Genomic DNA, 17,562 nt, shown 5'->3' on the forward strand with positions numbered 1-17,562 from the left:
TGTTCTGACATTCTTTATATTTGTCTTTCATGACAAATAACAGTACTGCAAACTGTTATTTGTCATGAAAGAAACAGTATCAATCATCACTGAGTATCCCTTGACACATAGGGCAGATAAGCTACAATGACCTGTGGGCCTTCTCTCCAAGAGCACTGTATCCCCTTAGTTAAGGGACTTCTGAGGCAAGAACTCCCAAAATTACTTTCATTATAACTACGTGAGCGGTCATGACTAAATGCTGATCTGTCAAGACCTGGTCTGGAGCCAGGTGAAGTAACTGGAAAGTTTGAGGGTACACATCAGCTGATGTAGATGTCCAAATTTGAACTCATTATTGGCAACTCAATTACGCTCCGTGAAAAGACGCACTTAGGCAGAAAACTAAAATAGGTCAGAGTGATTAATGCCAAAACACATTTGCTCTGCCCTGCTACAAAGGCAGCCTGACTACTCCAGCCATAGCTATGTGTAGTGCACACCTGTGCAGTCAGATCAGGAGGTTCCTGCCCCTACTGACTTCAGCAGGGGTATAAGGTGATGGATTATGCTTGAAGTCTATTGAGGTCAGCACAGTCAGACTCTGAACAAAAATGCAGAAAGTCCATGCAGAAATGTATTTCTGGTGCATCTTATTTGTTGAGAATATATTTTCCTCCTTCACTATCATGGGTGGTACTGTCTCAAGGATGATAACAAGAGACTGGGTGAAATTTTACCACAGAAATCATGAGGAAGGCCAAGGAGAAAAATACCTGACTACTAGCCATCTTACAAGTTATGACTGTGCTGGGGGATCTGATAACTTTTCCCTGAAGCCTAGATACATTGTGCCAAGCTTCTTCCCAAGTCCAGGACAAAGCCAATATGGGCCTGTTCTCACAGCCCCAGCAGAGGAAAAGGCTGGTGCCACCTTCCATGTTATCAGGGGGAATGTTTCCAGCAGATGGAGTTGAGCTGCCCAGGCTGAGAGGGGCTTTGGGAAGCATGAAGAAGCTGGGGTTAACTCTGTAGTTTCACAGTCTGTTTCTGTTGGCAGAGGCAGGAGGCCATGGGGTGAAGCCAATCAAGGCTCCAGGGTTAAAAATAATAGCGTGGGAGGAGAGGGCTGCTGGAGGGTGAGGAGGGAGAGAAGGGCAGTGGCCAGCTCTGCTTCCAGACAGGCAAGTGCCTGAAGGATGAAGGGTGGGACTGCTGCTCCAGGCAGCCATCAGCTCATGCTGGCTGGGACCTCCTCTAGAGGAAGCTCTGGCAGCTGAGGAGCTGAGCCTGGGTGAAGGAAGGTGAATGAGGGTCTGACTGCTGTCCCAAAACACCCCCAGTGGGGAAACAGAGCAGAAAAGAGTGAGTGACAACTGCTGAAAGACAGTGTCATTCCCACACACTGAAAATATGTTTATCCTGGTCAGTAATATGTTTAGGTTGGAAATTAGAATAAGGTTTCATTTCCTCTTCATTTCACTTATTTTCTTCAGTCTTCATCATTTTTGCCTCCACAAATAAAACAATGTCCAAACCAGAATCCCTCCAGCATCCACTCTCCATGAATAAATGCCTGAAAAATTACTTCTCTGTCTGCACCCTGGTGATGGGCAGAGCTACAGTACTACAAGAATATAAATGACAATCAGGTCTCAGAGAAGCAATAGCTTGCATTAGGCAAAATGAAATTAAGAAAACAACAGAAAAACTCCCAAGTACAGAGGTCTGAAGAAATGTCAGGTGCCCAAACCTTATTTGTTTCCTCTTAGCAAATATGCCAGCCTACAAGTGTGAACTTCCCCCATTCCCCACATTTTTCTGAGTTGTTAGGTTTTCAGCTCACACTGTCCATGTTTCCATTTTATTTCATTTCCATTTTGTTTTGCATTCCTCCTACATTTACTAAGCCACCTCCAGGTACTCACCACCTGTCTACCTACACAGTGGAGCTCAGGACACAAAGTGTTAAAAATGGGACAGAGATGATCATGAGGCACAGCATGAGCCCTGAAGGTCTTGCAGGCAGATCCAACACACTTGCCTAGGTACTTTGGAAACCCTTTGATAAAGATGTATCAAAGGTCCTGAGTATTCAGGCCTCACCTCTAGCTTTCCCCCTGCATATTTTACCCCTCTCCTCCTGCAGAGCCCTGACACTTGCTCTCTAAGTAGCTGGCAGCAGGCACACAATAAACTCTGGCTTGTGCTGCCTCAGCTGCCTCAGAAAAACCCACGCTGAATGAGCTGCACATCTAGAAACAGCTCCCACCCAAAGGAAAGTTTTACAATTACCATCACTATCACAATTACCACAATTAACATCTCATCTCAACCCCCAAACACGTAACAGAAAATTCACATCCATTTCAGACCCTCTTTTCCCACTTTTGGAAAGTGGCTTTGCAATTCTTGTGTAATTACTCAGGAAAAAAAAAAAGAAAGTAATAAAGCCAATTATCTTGTCCTTGAGTCATGCCACTTGCAGGCTTAGTGCTGCGAGCTGAATTCCCCAGCTGACCTCACTGAGAGCTCTGTGGAAAGTTGACACAGTGTTTGGGAATGCCAAGCCAAGCAAGCAAGCAGTTTATCAAAACAGACTTTTCTAAATCTGTCCCATGAAGCTGAACAAGCACATGGGTAACACCATCTCTATGGAAAGTGGGACCCCAGTCCTTAAACCAACTCCATACTTTGGCTCTAGCATAGCTGTGAAAATAAATTTCTGTTAAAAATCACCCCATCTAAAACCTGCTCAAAGGGAAGGCCCCAGTATGGACACAATCACATTAATGTCACAAGTCCTTCTTCTGATGGTAACATTTTTTCCAGTTGGGAAATTATTCTGGGCTACAAATGGGTGTAAAGTCAAGATTCTTTCAGCTTTCCAAGAAGTCAAAGTACATCAAAAAACAAGATATGTGTTACTCACTGCCTGTGCAAAAAGCCTTGCTCTGCAGTGTTTGTTTCAGAAGGAAGAGGAAGGCCTTACAGACAGAATCAAGAGGCCTTTTCAGTGTATTTGTTCTGCAGGCACTCATTCCTGGCCACGGCATGTTAAGCAGGATTGTTAAGGTATCAAACACTCACACAGAGGATGTGGATACACATACATTTTACCACATCAGTGCAGCTCACACATGCCAGAGGCTGCCCATGCTGACCTCTGAGGTGGTGGAGGCAGATTGCTCAAGAGTGAGACTGTTATCTCTACACTGAGTAATGACTCTGTGTCTCTCATTCAGCTCCTGTCTCCCCCTCAGAGAGGTTAGTGAGCCCCTGCCTCTCACTCCTACTTACCTCCCATCACACCTCACACTCTCCAGAGTGCAGTCACCTCATGTAAACCAGAGGTGCTCCTGCTCCCCTGTTATTTTCAGTCTCCTAAATCAGCAAGGAATGCCTTTGCAGTGTGCCTGCTACCTAACAGAGCATGCCCTCTCTTACATCCAAGAGCAGCCAATATCTAACATTCCATCCCTATTGCACCCATGGAGGAAAGCTGGCGATGGTCAATCTTGATTCACGTGTGTGCAAGCCAGTGCTTTCAATCACTGACAGGTTCCCACTGTCCCAAAACTAGGATTCAGATCCCACAGTTGACTGAGAAGCTCATCCTGATATAGACTTTCCTAAGTACAGATGTGCAGTACATCTGTTACTGCTCAGCCTTTAACGTGTCTATGTACAGTTTGCCTAACATTTGAATCTACATTATTTATATACTGATGATATAACAAATTTGAGAAACAGTTGTGGCACAAAAATTCAGTGCCTCACAGGCCCACAAAAAAGCCATCATTTTTATTACGAACTTTGTTCTTTTATTAAGAACTTTGTCCTTTCACATTCTTCTTGAAAGGCTGCCCACAGCCCAAAAACTACAGTGAAAATCTTCACTTTTGTTTATTGCTTGCAATGTTCAGAAGTGAAGCAAACCCAATAGTAACATCCTGGCTGCAGAACTAAGTAATTGGTAGCCATGAGGTGAAAATGATTATTAGATCTGTATTTCATCCTTGCCTGTGTTTTGAACAGGTTTGTGATACTGAGCCAAAGTCTGGCTTTCCTCTGCAGGGAATTTAATCTCTAGAATAGCACAAAGCACGTATAAGGACAGACCTTCCTCCCTAAGGCCCCCACAGTGTTACCACAGAACCACCCCAGTGAGCCTTTGCTGGGTCTCCTCACACATCTCAGCTCCTGAGCACAAGACGCCCTTGCCCAAGGGACCAAGGAAAAGCCTCAGGCTATGGAGATGGGGGTGTATCCTGCCTGCTTTAACACACACCAGGAATGGCAAACTGAGCTTAACACAGAGTGCTGGATGTGGGACAAATCAGCCCTGTCTAAAGCATTTGAAACTCATTAATTCTCTTAGTCTGGCCTGCTTGAACTATAATGCCCACTGTGCCTTTACCACAAGCTCTTCTTTACCAGAATTGTATTTTTTTGAAAAGGATTCAGTGCTTATTCCATGTAACAGGCAAACCCTACATCCTGAGTTAAGCAGTCAGTTGCTGGCACTGAAAGAAAAAGGCATTTTCAGTTGCCCTTTTTCTAACCTGTATTTGTCCACAACCAGCACCTAACCACCTTGCTATGTCCAGAGATAATCTGCCATTATTAATTGTCTCCCTGCTTTCAGTTGTTAGTGGCAGAATATAAAATGTCATCTTTGACAAAATAAATTTATTTGATAATAAATTGATTTAGATTCTCTTGCCTCTCTTTAGACAGCACAGTTCAGCCCATGCTCATGCAGCTCAGGCAGTCTCTGTTCTCGGCCCATCTGTCAAAATCCTTTTAAACCCATAAACACTTCAGAAACGGTCTCATTAATGCTGTACACATGGAAATGTCACCTCCTTGACCTTTACTCAGCAATCTGCTCCCATCAGGGACAGTAACATTTGCTTTTGGGTACACTGTATCACACAGGGAGTGCGTGTTTAGCTGGCTATCCATTACAAACAAGCCTGAGTCACTGGTTTCCAAAACACAAACTCCCAGGCAAATAGCACAGCTCTGAAAGCACATCTTTGGTCTGTTAGCACCTTGAATTTGGCTGAGGGTTCAAATACATATTTTTGGGGATGAGATCAGTTTACCAGACAATGCAGAAGATGCTAAAAAATAGGCATGTCCTTGACATTGTCATTTATTACTTCATGTCTGGTTGCATCACCATCATTGTCTTTGTCTAATGAAATAAGTCATGGGTTCTTAGGTAAGAGCCCAAGCAACTGAGTACTCTGAGCCTCAAAGAATGAGCCCCTTGGTAAATCCCTCAGGGACATCAATTCTGAATGCCTCCTCATTTACAATTACTTTAGAAAGCATGACTATTAGCTAGATTGCAATTAATTGGATGCCTTTATTTATTGTTATTGTCTAATATTGTTAGAGCGTGGGTGTTTTGTGTTTTTTTTTACTCAGAGCATCACGTGGAACAAAATCACGTCTCACAGAAATTTCAATAGGTGTGTGTTTAAGTTGGTATCAAAAACTTTACCAATCAAACAGACACCATTTTACCAAAAGTACATTGCAATTAGTTCACAAGACAGTTTTACATTGATTACCATGAATTATATCACCTTTTCCTAATCCCTTCCTAACTTCAGTTCTCTATTGGCTTTCCTGTGATTTGCCCTAGAATTTATCAGGTTGCTATCCACTTTTCAACTATTTGAGCTATTTTTTTCCTTATTTTTGGCTTCAATGTCCTGACAACTGACTTAATTATTTTCCAGTTCTTGGTGCTGAAACATGACAGAAGTACATATGAGTGCAGTAAATACTGAGAACACACTTTTTCTCAGGCTGCAGCAGAAAAAACTGATTTTTCTTTGTCATTCTAACTTCTTCTACATCATGTCTCCTCTGCTGGATTAGAAAGAAAATTTCTGCATATGTGCACAAACATGGCTGCTAGGGAAAAAAAAAAAAAAAAAAAAGAAAACCTTTTAAATGTTAAACTCTTAAAAAAACCCGAAACTTCAAACTCTCAAAAGTTTCACCTTTGCTCTTCTTTTGGTTAGGAGAAGAAACCTGTTGGAAGAGTTGCAGGTGGAATCTATCCCTTCTCACACCAACATCTTTCTGAAGTGATGCAACTCCATCACTCCGAGCCACATCATTTGTTAAGTTTTGGGCAGCACCAAAGTCAAACACAGCCAAATCTGACAGATCCCTGCACCAGCACTGCAGTGCAGTGATGAAAGGATAAACCAGTAATGAGGGGATAACCCTCCTGTCATCCTTCAGCACCACCTCCCCCTGAAAGGAGCAACGGGTTTAACTCAGGGCAAGGAAACAGGGCAGATCCAACATGGAAAGGAAAAGCCCCCACTCTAAGCATATTAGCCCTTGACTCCTCTGATTCCTTTAGGATAATCTCTCTCTATGGCACACAATTGGAGCAAAGGCAGACACCAGAGGAGGAAGGAAGGGACAAGTGGCCTTCAGGAGATGACCATTTCTGCTTGGTTCATCCCTGTGCATGGTCATTACCATAGGTCTGCACAACTTGTGCTATTTAAAGAAGGGATAAAGCTGTGACAATTTGAGATTAGCTGTCTGTGTAAAATGATAGTGAGAAACAGAACAGAAACATCCCAGCCTGGACCCGGTAAAATGGATTAGTAAAGACCAGTATCTCAAATTTCAGGCTGGAGTCCGCTGCTGTTTCTTGTTACATAAATGGAAACACAGGGCAATCTATCAATTCACTGCTACCTCACACTCTAACTCATGCTAAATGCCTGCAACAGGAGCTCAGGTCACCTTCCAAATCCAGGTGGAAGGTTTTAAGAACTGAATTATTACTTACATACCACAGGAAAGTAACTGATACTCTGAAGTGTCTTTGACGAATGTATTTTGTCTAACATTTAATGTGCTCCAAAATTGAGTCCTATTTATCACTTCTGGCAAGAAATAGGATCACTTGTGTGGCAAGCTTTACTGATTAAGGTTGAAAACAATTTGTCCAATATTATTGCCACCTCTGTTGAAGAAGGAACAGCTGCTACCCCTCACACCAGCTTTAAAGGGCAAAGATGGATGGCTGGAATCTGCACAGGCATTCATGTGGGAAGCAGGAGGAAAGGAAAACACTGGCAAGACCCATGCTATAAGCACATCTGGGCTCAGAGAACAGGCATCCACTATTTTAGGAATGGCTCCCTGATGCTCAGCTTTGAAACTGGAACAAATATTTAGTGCTGGCTCTGAATTTTCCAGCTTTTGAGTTTAGAGCAACATGAAACAGCCTTTGCAGCATGGAGCCATTCCACACTCATTTGCTCATTGGGTTTGGCTTACAGGGCTACTCTGGGGATGGCCAACCCTCAAGAGGTGATCCACTGTGCCTTGGCTGGCTCTGGAGTCAAGCCACCAAAGATCATCGGAGGTTTCCAGAGGCCTCATCATCGCCTCATTTAAGCACCATTTCCTTGCTGGTGCCCATACTTGGAAAACTAGGTAAGAGTTAAGGATTTTCTGGAATTAAACAGGGGTGTGACACAAGATGATTAAGAGGATTTTGGGAGGGGACCTTGCACAAAGTCTTGGACTCCACCTTTTTCTCCCTTTTCGTCAGCAACACGCTTCCTCTCCCACAGCCTGCCATGGTGTTCTCCCTGTGCCAAGCCCTCCCAGCAGGAAGGGCAGCAGCAGCTATCACAACAGCAGAGTGGCTCAAGCCTCACTGACCTAAGGTGTTTGACATAAAGCACGTTTATCAAGGAGCAGCAGGCAGCTGACCTGCTGGAAGGGACATTTTTCGTCAGCCTTTTTTAATGCAGGAAAGGGTGAGGATCATTTGTCTGAGGTGTCAGTGGAAGATGGAACAAGAATTATTACATAAAGCCTCTTTCAACCTAGCTCATGCTGTTTTCTCAGGGCAAGTCCTCTAGGACTTCCCCAGCAGCTCTACTGCTGTGCTTGTTCCTTTGAGAGAATTCTCTGCAATTTCAGATTGGAAATTTTAAAATATCATTACAGGACAAATAAGTATTAAGGCTGCCCTTGATGGCAGCAATGGATGGATTTGCTCAGACTCTGTTCATGGCAAGTCCTAGGCTGTGACTCTTCTCATTGGCTCTCAAAAGCAGCAGGGAGCAGGGGAGATAAAAAGGGAACAATAAAACTCTGAAGGAGGAAAACTCAGTGAAATAAAGCACCAAAGCAAAGAGGCAGAGAAGAGAGTTCCTGAAATTAAGTCTTATAGGAAGTGGCAGAACAGAAGAGTAGGTCAGCCTCCAACGCTTCCTGCTCAATCAGCAAACAAATCATCGCTCCCAGGATCTCATCCAGATTATTTACAAGCCTGTTTAGTGGCAGTGTCAGCAGCCCTACAGACTACACAGCATTGCTAATGGCTGTGGGACAAGCCATGGGTAAGGAGGGTGAATGATTTCAGTCCTGCTTGGTTGGTCCTACAGGGACCTACCTGTGTTGTTGGAAAACCCTGTAGGCACTGCAGCCTTCTTGAAAAGCCTTCTGTTCATCACAAGAGATGTCAAGAACACTCCCCCTTACCTACACACACCTTTGTGGTCTGTGGGGGAAACATCTCCAGCTCCTCAGCATGGCAAAAGAGGGTCTGGGCAGAGCTATCATGGCCGGGCCTCCACCTCCTCCACGGAGGTCTCTCCTCCCTTCCTGCAGGGTGAGGATGTCAGAGAAAGCTGGAGTCACTAGAGGAGAGCAGAGGAGGTAGGGTCAGGATAGAGCGCAACAAAATTCAGTTTTCCTGTTGTCTGGCCTCCAGGTTGTTGTCCGGCCTCCATGCTCGTGCATTCAATGGCACTTCCCTGCACAGCCCAAACCTCCCCACACCCCTCCCTTCAGAGACACCATCATTTTTATTTTATGAATGCTGTCTGGAAAGCATCAGAGAGAAAGTAAGTACCCCTAACATCATGTGGGAAAGGCCTCTGGTTTGAGTAGTTCCACTAAGAGACTGAATGGGCCAGATTTCCTTCCCTTCTCAAAGAGCATTTGCAAAACTGTCTGTCGTGGGGGACACTGCTTTACTGCTGAATCCATAATAAACTGGACTAGACACAAATCTTCTGCATCAGAGAAAACATTTCAGGCTTTAATGGAATTATTCTAGAGAATAACCTAAACGTACAAAACAAAAAAAAACTAAAATGCACCCAGCCCTTCTTTCTCTCATTTTTTGTTGGGTTTTTTTCCTGGCTTTGAGGACTTCAAAATATATTGATTTTTCCTAGTTTTGGGGTCCCTATGACTAAGTGTTAAAATTAAGGTAATTTTGAGGTAGAGCTTTAGTTTTGAGCAAGAGTTTACTATGCAAAAATATCAAACCAGGACATTCAAATAAAAAAATCTGAAATTTTCACAGCTAAGTCTCTCAGAACTACCAATTCTCATAGAAAAGGTTAGTTTTAGACAAAGTAGGATCTAGTTTTGATAAAAAAGGATCTGGAAAAAAAACATTCCCAAACAGCTTATCTCTAACCAGTCTGTCAAATGCCTTGTGTTCTCGTCCCAGGGAAACTGTTTTGTAAACTGAAACTTATTGCTATTGCAAAAGCAGGAAGACTCCTCTGACCTCCACAGCTTCCACGCTTAGAAAAGCACGTTCCAGTGCTACCAGAAAAAAACTGACCTCTTGTAATACTCCTCTGAATGCACAATCTCCTCTGTCATTCGCTCAACAACAGCAACAAAAAAGTTTATATGCAACTATGAGTTTGTGACGGCTGGCAGACCGAAGCAAAAAGATTGAAATTGCTTTCTGATTGCCCCTGTGTGCATCTGAGCGCTGCTAGGGCCACCAGAAAGTTACAAATCCCAATCCTGTCCAGTGTTAATCACTTGGCACATTTAAAAAATGTGTCACCTGTTGAAGGGCAAACCCATGTCCTCTTTCCCAGCGTTTGAATCTGCTGTCAGATTTGACAGAGTTGGCACAAGCAGTGGGATTCACTCCTCTCACAGCAGAAGGTTCCCACAGAATCAGGGGACCAAGTCATAAAAAAAATGGAGGAGTGGTATTTTAGACCTGTTTTCATTTGTTACATATAGGGGCAACCACATATTTTTATGGATACAGCCAGGTCTGCTAAACTAAGCAAACAGAATGACCCCTTTCATTTTCATTTGCTACTTTTCCCTTTGAAATCATTCTCAGCTGCAATTGAACATTAGTTCGTTGATGTTGTTCATTGCTGTTGTGCAGAACTAACCTGGGCAGAACCTCGAACTGTCAGGTCTTCACTGCAAATTGCTCAGTGGTTTCCCTCCAGAGACCTGCCTCAGGAAACTACAACTCTCCCTGATGCTCCAGTAGCTGCCTTTTTCCTGCACTGAGCTATTTGCACTGAAGACACAACACCATGTTCAAGGTTCTGCCCAGGTTAATTCTGCACAGCTACACTGCAGTGAACCAAAGTGATCAATTATCAGATCTATCTGTAGCCACAAAGCATGGAATAACTGTTCCACAGGCACATCCATCCAGACAGCCCAGAGATGAGAGCAACAGCTACAACAGCTCTTACTCCCACACAAAATGATGCGGTTGTGTGCCGTCCTGAACACCCCAGGGAAAAGGGATGGTCTTGCCCACAGGAGGAGCCGAGGACTCCAAATCATGGTCAGAGCTACACAACACACCACTGGACTGAGCCATTAACACTATATTCTAGAGTCATTGCCCTTGCAAGGGATCAAACTCTGGTTTGATTACCAGACCCTCTGAATGACAACAGATTTGCAGCACTGTGGGCAAAACAGTCCCAGCCCCACACTGCACCACGGCCTGGGCTCCCACGGGCTGAATTCCCCTGGAGCAGACCCAAGTCAGGGTCAGGCTTCAGTTCCTCATACCATCTCCTAGGGGTGCTAACCCCTGTGGCACAGCTGCTGGAGCATGAAACTCTCAAGAGTTGCTTTTGCACATGAGAAAACTGAATAACTGGTGTTATTTGCATGGGTGGCTGAGCCACCTCACACAGCACATTTCATCACAGCCCTGTTTGCCTGCCAGGGGGTGTCCACCCTGCTGCCACCCTGCACCCACCCCCCATCTGTGCCCTGAGCTCATCTGACCCCCAAGACAGTGAGTTCCAGGCAAGCATCCAATGCAACAATTCAGACCTTGCTGCAAACAAGTGTTTTTCATTATTGTTGGAGTTTAAGGAAAATAGCTTACAGAACTTTGGGGACAAATAAAAGGAAAACAACAAAAACAACCAAAACCCCATTGTATATTTGTATATATATATATATACATCTATGTCAGAGGATTGCTGAACTTGGAGAAGCATTTGGTGCCAAGTGGCTTGCCCTTCTTTTTGTCAGCAAAACCAACATATACATTTGGGCTTGGATGATTGCCTGACTGGGATGCTAAGGAGATGTTTATCTAGGGATGTAACTTGCTGTGACTGGGGGAGGAAAAGAAGCCCACAAAAACACAGAGGAAAAATGAATTACAAAAATGTCACCAGTGGTGTTTCTGTATTTATTCCAACCCTGAGAACAATTACCCTTTGGCAAATTTTCAAATTCTGTTTATTTGACAGTGCTGCACGTAAGCCAGGGGAAAATAAGCATGAAAGGGAACAAACTGATATTCCTGATGCAGAACTGGGTTGGCATTTAGAGGCAAGCATACCCAACTTAACCTCCAAATGTCATATGCACGTCATGACATGAAATGAACGAGGTACTATTTATAGGGCTTCAAATGAGTAGCTGACAACTGATACTTAACTAGGCACATTTAAATACATATCTTTCTTAGGTAACTCCTGCCTTTCCCATAAACACATTTGGTTTCAATGAAAGGGTATGCTTGGGGATTTATTTACTTTTTTTCCTCCTGCCTCTGGCACAGCATACAGCCAGTGTAAGCTCGTGTATGGTCAGAGCTGCTCTTCTGGGTTATGTTCACACAGGCAGGAGCAGTCTGGGACAATGACTTCCCCAAGGATCCTGGCTGCACAGAGGGGTCCCATCTCCTTCCAAATACATGGGCTTGAACAGGGTGGAACACCACCCTCCTGACAGCTGCCTAGGCAGAACCTGAAAAGTGCCTGCAGCTCCTCTCCACTGGCAGGCCAACCTGGGTTGCTCGTTTACTGCCTGGGACCATGCTGGTTCCTCATAAATTGAGCTTGTGTACCAGAGACTGCACAAGGCTACGGGTTGATGCCTATCTGCATCCATCAGGCACCAGGGGGGCTCCTGGCATGCTGATGGGAAGAGTAGGACTCCAGGAGGCAGAGTTTGGCACCCCCCAAGGCTCTGCTCTGCTGCCTGTGACTCATTCTTCACCTAAATTAGAACACGAGGGCTCCTGCTGATACATGCACTTCCAACAGGACAGCCAAGTGTTATTTTTTGTTAGCTCTCAACTATGGTATTTACTTTTACATTAACTCATGTCTGCTCTGTGTGCTGCTCATGAGGCCCTTTAGTACCCCCTGTTCCATGAGACTTGCCTCCTCCTACCCACACACACCCCTCAGGAATCAGTGGGTGGCAACAACACTGTGAATGGGATTAGGTGAGTCTGTAGATTTTCCCAGGAGCAAGTACGTGTACAGTAGGTGTAATCATCTTCCCCGGGCACTTCTCTCAGTCAGGACATGGGTTTGAAGCCTCTGGCTTTTCCACTGCCAGGCTGCACCTCCCAAAGTGTGGTGGGAAAGTGGCAGGGCCTGGTGCACACTGAGTGCTCACTGGTGCAGGACGTGATCCCTGTTGTTTGGAGGTTTAATCCCAACCAGAAACTAAGCGCCATGCAGCCACCCACTCTCAGACCCTGCCACCCCTGCAGTGGGATGGGGAGGAGAATTGGAAAAAGGTAAAGTCCACGGGGTTGAGATAAGAACAGTTTAATAATTGAAATAAGATGATAATTATAAAATAGTAATTGTAATGGAAAGAGAGACAACCAGAAGACAAAGAGAAATAAAATGTGAGAAGGACAAGTGATACAGAGCGCAGTTGCTCACCACCCACTCACTGATACCCAGCCTGTCCCCAAGCAGCCATCAGCCCCTCCTGGACAGCTCCCCCAGCTGACAGACTGAGCAGGATGCTCTATTGTATGGAAAATCCCTTTGGCCAGTAAGGGCCAGCTGTCCTGGTCATGCTCCTTCCTGCCTTCTTGTGTACTTCCTTGCTGGCAGAGCATGGGAAACTAGAAAATCCTTGACTTAGGGTAAGCTCTACAGAGTGACAACTAAAACATCAGTGTGCTATCAACATTACTCTCATACTAAATCCAAAAATACAGCACTGTGCCAGCTACAAGGAAGGAAATTGACTTTAACCCAGCCAAAACCAGGACTCGGATCAATCTCTTTATCATTGTTCCCTACTTGCAAATATGTTGAGAGAGGCCCAAAGCAACAGCTTATACCTAAAAGTTCTCAAAAGTGGAAAGTACAGAAGAGTATTACAGCGCTTGCATCCATCTGCTGTAACTGCCCATGCGGAATTTCCCAGCGTTTTCCTACTACTCTGCAACAGATGGGACAAAAGCTGCCAGACACTTCCAAGATGTAGCCCAGCTTGTTTTTTTCCTGAGCATTGAATTAGCACTGCTGAAAATCAGGCCTGGCACAGTTTGCTCAGGGAGCTGACAGAGCTCAACCCAGCAGCTACAGAGCATGCTGTCAACAGAGTGTCAGCAGCCTTTGCTGTGCCCCACAGAGAAAAGCTGCAACATCCACACTCCTCTGACATGGAAACACAAACAAATTTCATCCACCTCCAGGAGCAAAAGGCTGGAAAAACTAATCTTTGGTTTTGTTTTCTTCCTCTTGCTAACCTCAGGCAAGGCATTTACCATCCTGCTGCAACTTGTCGTGCCAAAACCAACACCTTGCGTCAGCAGGATATGTGCTGCAGCCCACTGTTTTTTTGTGAATTAATACGGCAAAATAACAGAGGCAGCCACCAAAACCTCTCTTCTCCCTTGTCCAAGTGCAGCCTCCCTACCGACACAAGAAGCATTGTGCATGCCACACTTAGCTGGTAGTGCAGGGCCCTGCATCACCCTGCTTGCTTACACCTCTCAGGAAGGCTGAGAAGCTTTAGGCCCCCACTGCCGAAACTGTCCTCTCACAGGCAGAATAAAGGCTGGGTGAATAAAAACCAAGCATGGATTTCACATCAGCATAAATGCTTTAAATATGTATGTCCATAGATGCACACACACATCAATCCTCCCTACAACATCTCAGTCCAGCACTACTAGCATGAAAAATGTTTACAAATTAAAAGAATACTGTAGCTACGATGTCGAGTACTCTGAACCCAGACTGTACAAAAACAGCCTCTGTGTCTGCATTTCTTAGCTTTAGTCCTCATGCACATGCCCTTTATCACCTACTATTTGCCCACAAGTCCCTTACCTCCTTCAGTGCCAGTACTTCAAGTGCTACTCAGGGGCTGTGCTCTAGTATCCTGTCTAGAAGAACCCTGCTTTATTTTCTGTAAAAAGTTATAATAAGCTGCTGAAGTAGTGAACATTGTATTGAAAGAAAAATCATGGCATCTTATACCAAAAATGCTTCCATAACTTCAGATTGTATCCATGACATTTGCACAGTTCCTGCAAAATGCCTATTACCTTATATAACCCCAGACTTTAAAAATAGTTAATTCATATTCATCTACTTCCAATTAGTTACACTGAAACATTTTTGGCCTGCTGTGCTAGGACGGTACATACATGCAACAACAACCAAAACCAGAGGGCTATACTTAAATTAATCAAGTAGCATAAGAAAAATGTTATGTATGAGTAAAAAGGGTTTGGGATTTCTTCCCCTTAATCTCACAGTTCATTTTGACCTTAAACAAATCTGGTTTTCATTTACACCAGCCTGTGAGCAAAGCTGGGACAAAATCAGTAAATAGTCGTCAGCAAGTATAACAAAAAATTCAAGCATTTAGGTTTACTCTTTCTCAAAACAAAACTGTTTAAGAACATAAGTATCTAAATTTTGATATTAAAAGCATGTTTAAGTGGAAATGAAAAAAATATTTTAGATTGCACGTTTTTACATCACTAACCCCCCCAAAAATTGGAAGCAACAGACTTCAGCTCAAGAGAGGTTTTAAACATGCCTTTCCTCACCCCTGAGAAGTGGCTCAGATGAGATGCCTGATGGCAGGTGCAGCACATCCTGCCCTGGATGATGATGAATTAACTTACTGTGCTCCTCTGCTCCTCCCAAAACATTGCCTCTCACCACTAGGCAGAAAAACACTGTATGGACATCTACAACAGCAGCACTACCTGAGAGCCAAACATAAAAATAACTACATTAGCTCTGGGCTGAAGGGGTCATAGAATATCCACCAGATCATGCATGGAGCCATACAATGTGAAAAGGAAACTGACTGAGTGTGCTGCATGACAGGGAGAAAAGTTTTATGATTCTCTTAACTTAAACTAAAGGTCATATAGATGACCTTGACTTTGGCATGTATCCACTATTGAAAGTACCATTAGAATTATTGAAATGCACAAACTCACATTAATAGGATGCTCCTAGTATCACTTAATGTTTTACAATAAATATACTGACACAACAGATTTTCACTTGTGAAAAGGGCTCTTTGAGCGACATTTACACCTCTCTGCTAGAGCTAGTGCAATAGCCTATTATTACTCCCTTTGGTCCCCCCAAAAGGTGGGTGAGACAGCTTCCAGCAGGTTTGCAGTCTATTGCTGAAAAAGGAAATGCAGACCTGAAGGAGAGTGACCTCTGGGGTAATGCTCCTCGACCAGTTACTCTCCAGATTGCTTAACAGGCTGAGAGTATTTATGGCCTAAGTGTGGAGATTAAAGTTGCAGCCCAGTGCAGCCATCAGACCTGGCCCGTGCAGCCGCATCAGGAACTGGGACTGGTTACAGGATCTGTGCCTGTGGTTTGACCCCAAAGCCATCAGCCCACCTGGTCTAAGCCTGGCAGACCTGTAAATGTCGGGATCTTTAGCTTGTCAGAGTGACCCTGAGAAAAGTTCTAAGGTCTCTTTTCTCAGCCCAGCACTTGAAGAAAGACTCAGGGCTCTTCATTTCTCGGTCTCAAGGTTGTTTATTGTATCTTATCTATAAAATTCTTTCTCCTGTCCTGCCGAGGTCTGTTCATCAGGTCAGACAGAGGCATTCTGCCTGCCCCTGGGGTGGTGTTATGTCTTTATACGAAAAATTACGTGTAAAATATTTACAATTACTTTCCAGTACCTATCACCTATGTTAGACAGTGAGCTTCTACTCTAAACCAATCTAAAAGTGCCACCATCACAGCAGAAGATGGAGGTCAAGAAGAAGGAGGAGAAAGGCTGGACACGCCCAGATCCCTCCATCTTGCCCCCTGAACCTCCATTCTAAAAACCCCAAAATTTACTTTTCCACCCCGCGATAACCTCACTATTATTCTACTTAAACTGTTGCGGCTTGCTGATCATATAAGGTTGATAATTTGCTCCACGGGTCATAATCAAACCCACAGGTGTTTTGGGCTCCGTGCCAGGGCTTCTGAGCCCCCCGGCAGGGATCTTGGCCGTCCTGGACAGCCAGAGGGGTGTCCTGGGTTCCCACATGTAAACAGCTCCAGGCAGGATCTTCCAAGCCAGAAGCATCTGACAATTCTCACTGCAGGTGATTTGGAAATTAGGACACATTCCCTGAATGTAGGGTATATTCTCAGTTCCCATGCACGTTCTGAACGGCAAAACCAAAGACTAACCAATCAAGGCTTATGTCTCAGCCATCTAGTGGGAGGTCTCTCTGTCCTTGGCAGTGGACTGGAACTAGATGATCTTTAAGGTCACTTCATACCTAAACCCAATTTTGAGGTGAAGTAAGGTCACTTCATACCCAATTTTTTGATTCTATGATCTATCCCTTTATTTAGTCAGCTTCTTCTGGTTCTCTCCACTCTTACCTACCAACACTTTCTTTTGCATTTCTACACCTAGAATTCTTCTCACTGGCTCCCCTGTAAACACAGTATGTTAGATAGCTATTTCCAGCTGCAAGGGACTACAGCTGGAATCCTGCCATAGAGAATTGGCAAAGATGAGACCTTCCCATGATGCCTAAAACGTGGACTCAGTTGCCCAAGCCACCCTTACAATTAATTTCAAACCCTCATCCCAGGGCTCACACTCTCACTGTTACCTGCTCAGCTCACAAGGATTGCCCCTGCAGCCTGTTCCTCAGACTCTTCTCCTAATCAGAATCCAGTAACTTCCTGCAGCACTTCATTTGTACCTGAAAGGGCAACAATTTGAAATACACTGGTGAAAACAATATACCTAAATAAAAGGTGAATTCGGCGTCAGGGAATAAATAATCTGTTTGTGAAGCAAAGGCAAAGAGCATTTGTTCATTATGGAGCAAGAGGAGGAGACAAAATCCCTTATGGCAGATCTGGAAGGCATGTGGGTTGTGCCTTATTTTCTTTCCTCACTGCTATGAGAGGGTACAAAATAAAACCATGGAGTACACAGAGCAGCAGTCAGCCCTCTCAGTACAGAGTTGCCCTTCTTTAGAAGAGGGGGGCTTAAGAT

At 44.3% G+C, this 17,562-nt stretch overlaps 1 protein-coding gene across 2 annotated transcripts in view; it reads left to right on the forward strand.

Moving 5' to 3' along the window:
• Positions 1–17,562, forward strand: part of NEDD9 (neural precursor cell expressed, developmentally down-regulated 9) — a 101,832-nt gene that overhangs the window by 7,841 nt on the left and 76,429 nt on the right. The window contains exon 2 of one of the 2 annotated variants that reach the window (XM_063160739.1): positions 7,311–7,467. The exons of the other annotated variant lie outside the window; for it this stretch is intronic. The gene's annotated coding sequence lies outside the window, so the exon portion shown is untranslated. The remainder of the gene's footprint in view (positions 1–7,310; positions 7,468–17,562) is intronic. 2 annotated transcript variants of the gene reach the window in all.

Source organism: Melospiza melodia, chromosome 1, assembly GCF_035770615.1.
Source record: "Melospiza melodia melodia isolate bMelMel2 chromosome 1, bMelMel2.pri, whole genome shotgun sequence".
NCBI lineage: Eukaryota > Metazoa > Chordata > Aves > Passeriformes > Passerellidae > Melospiza > Melospiza melodia.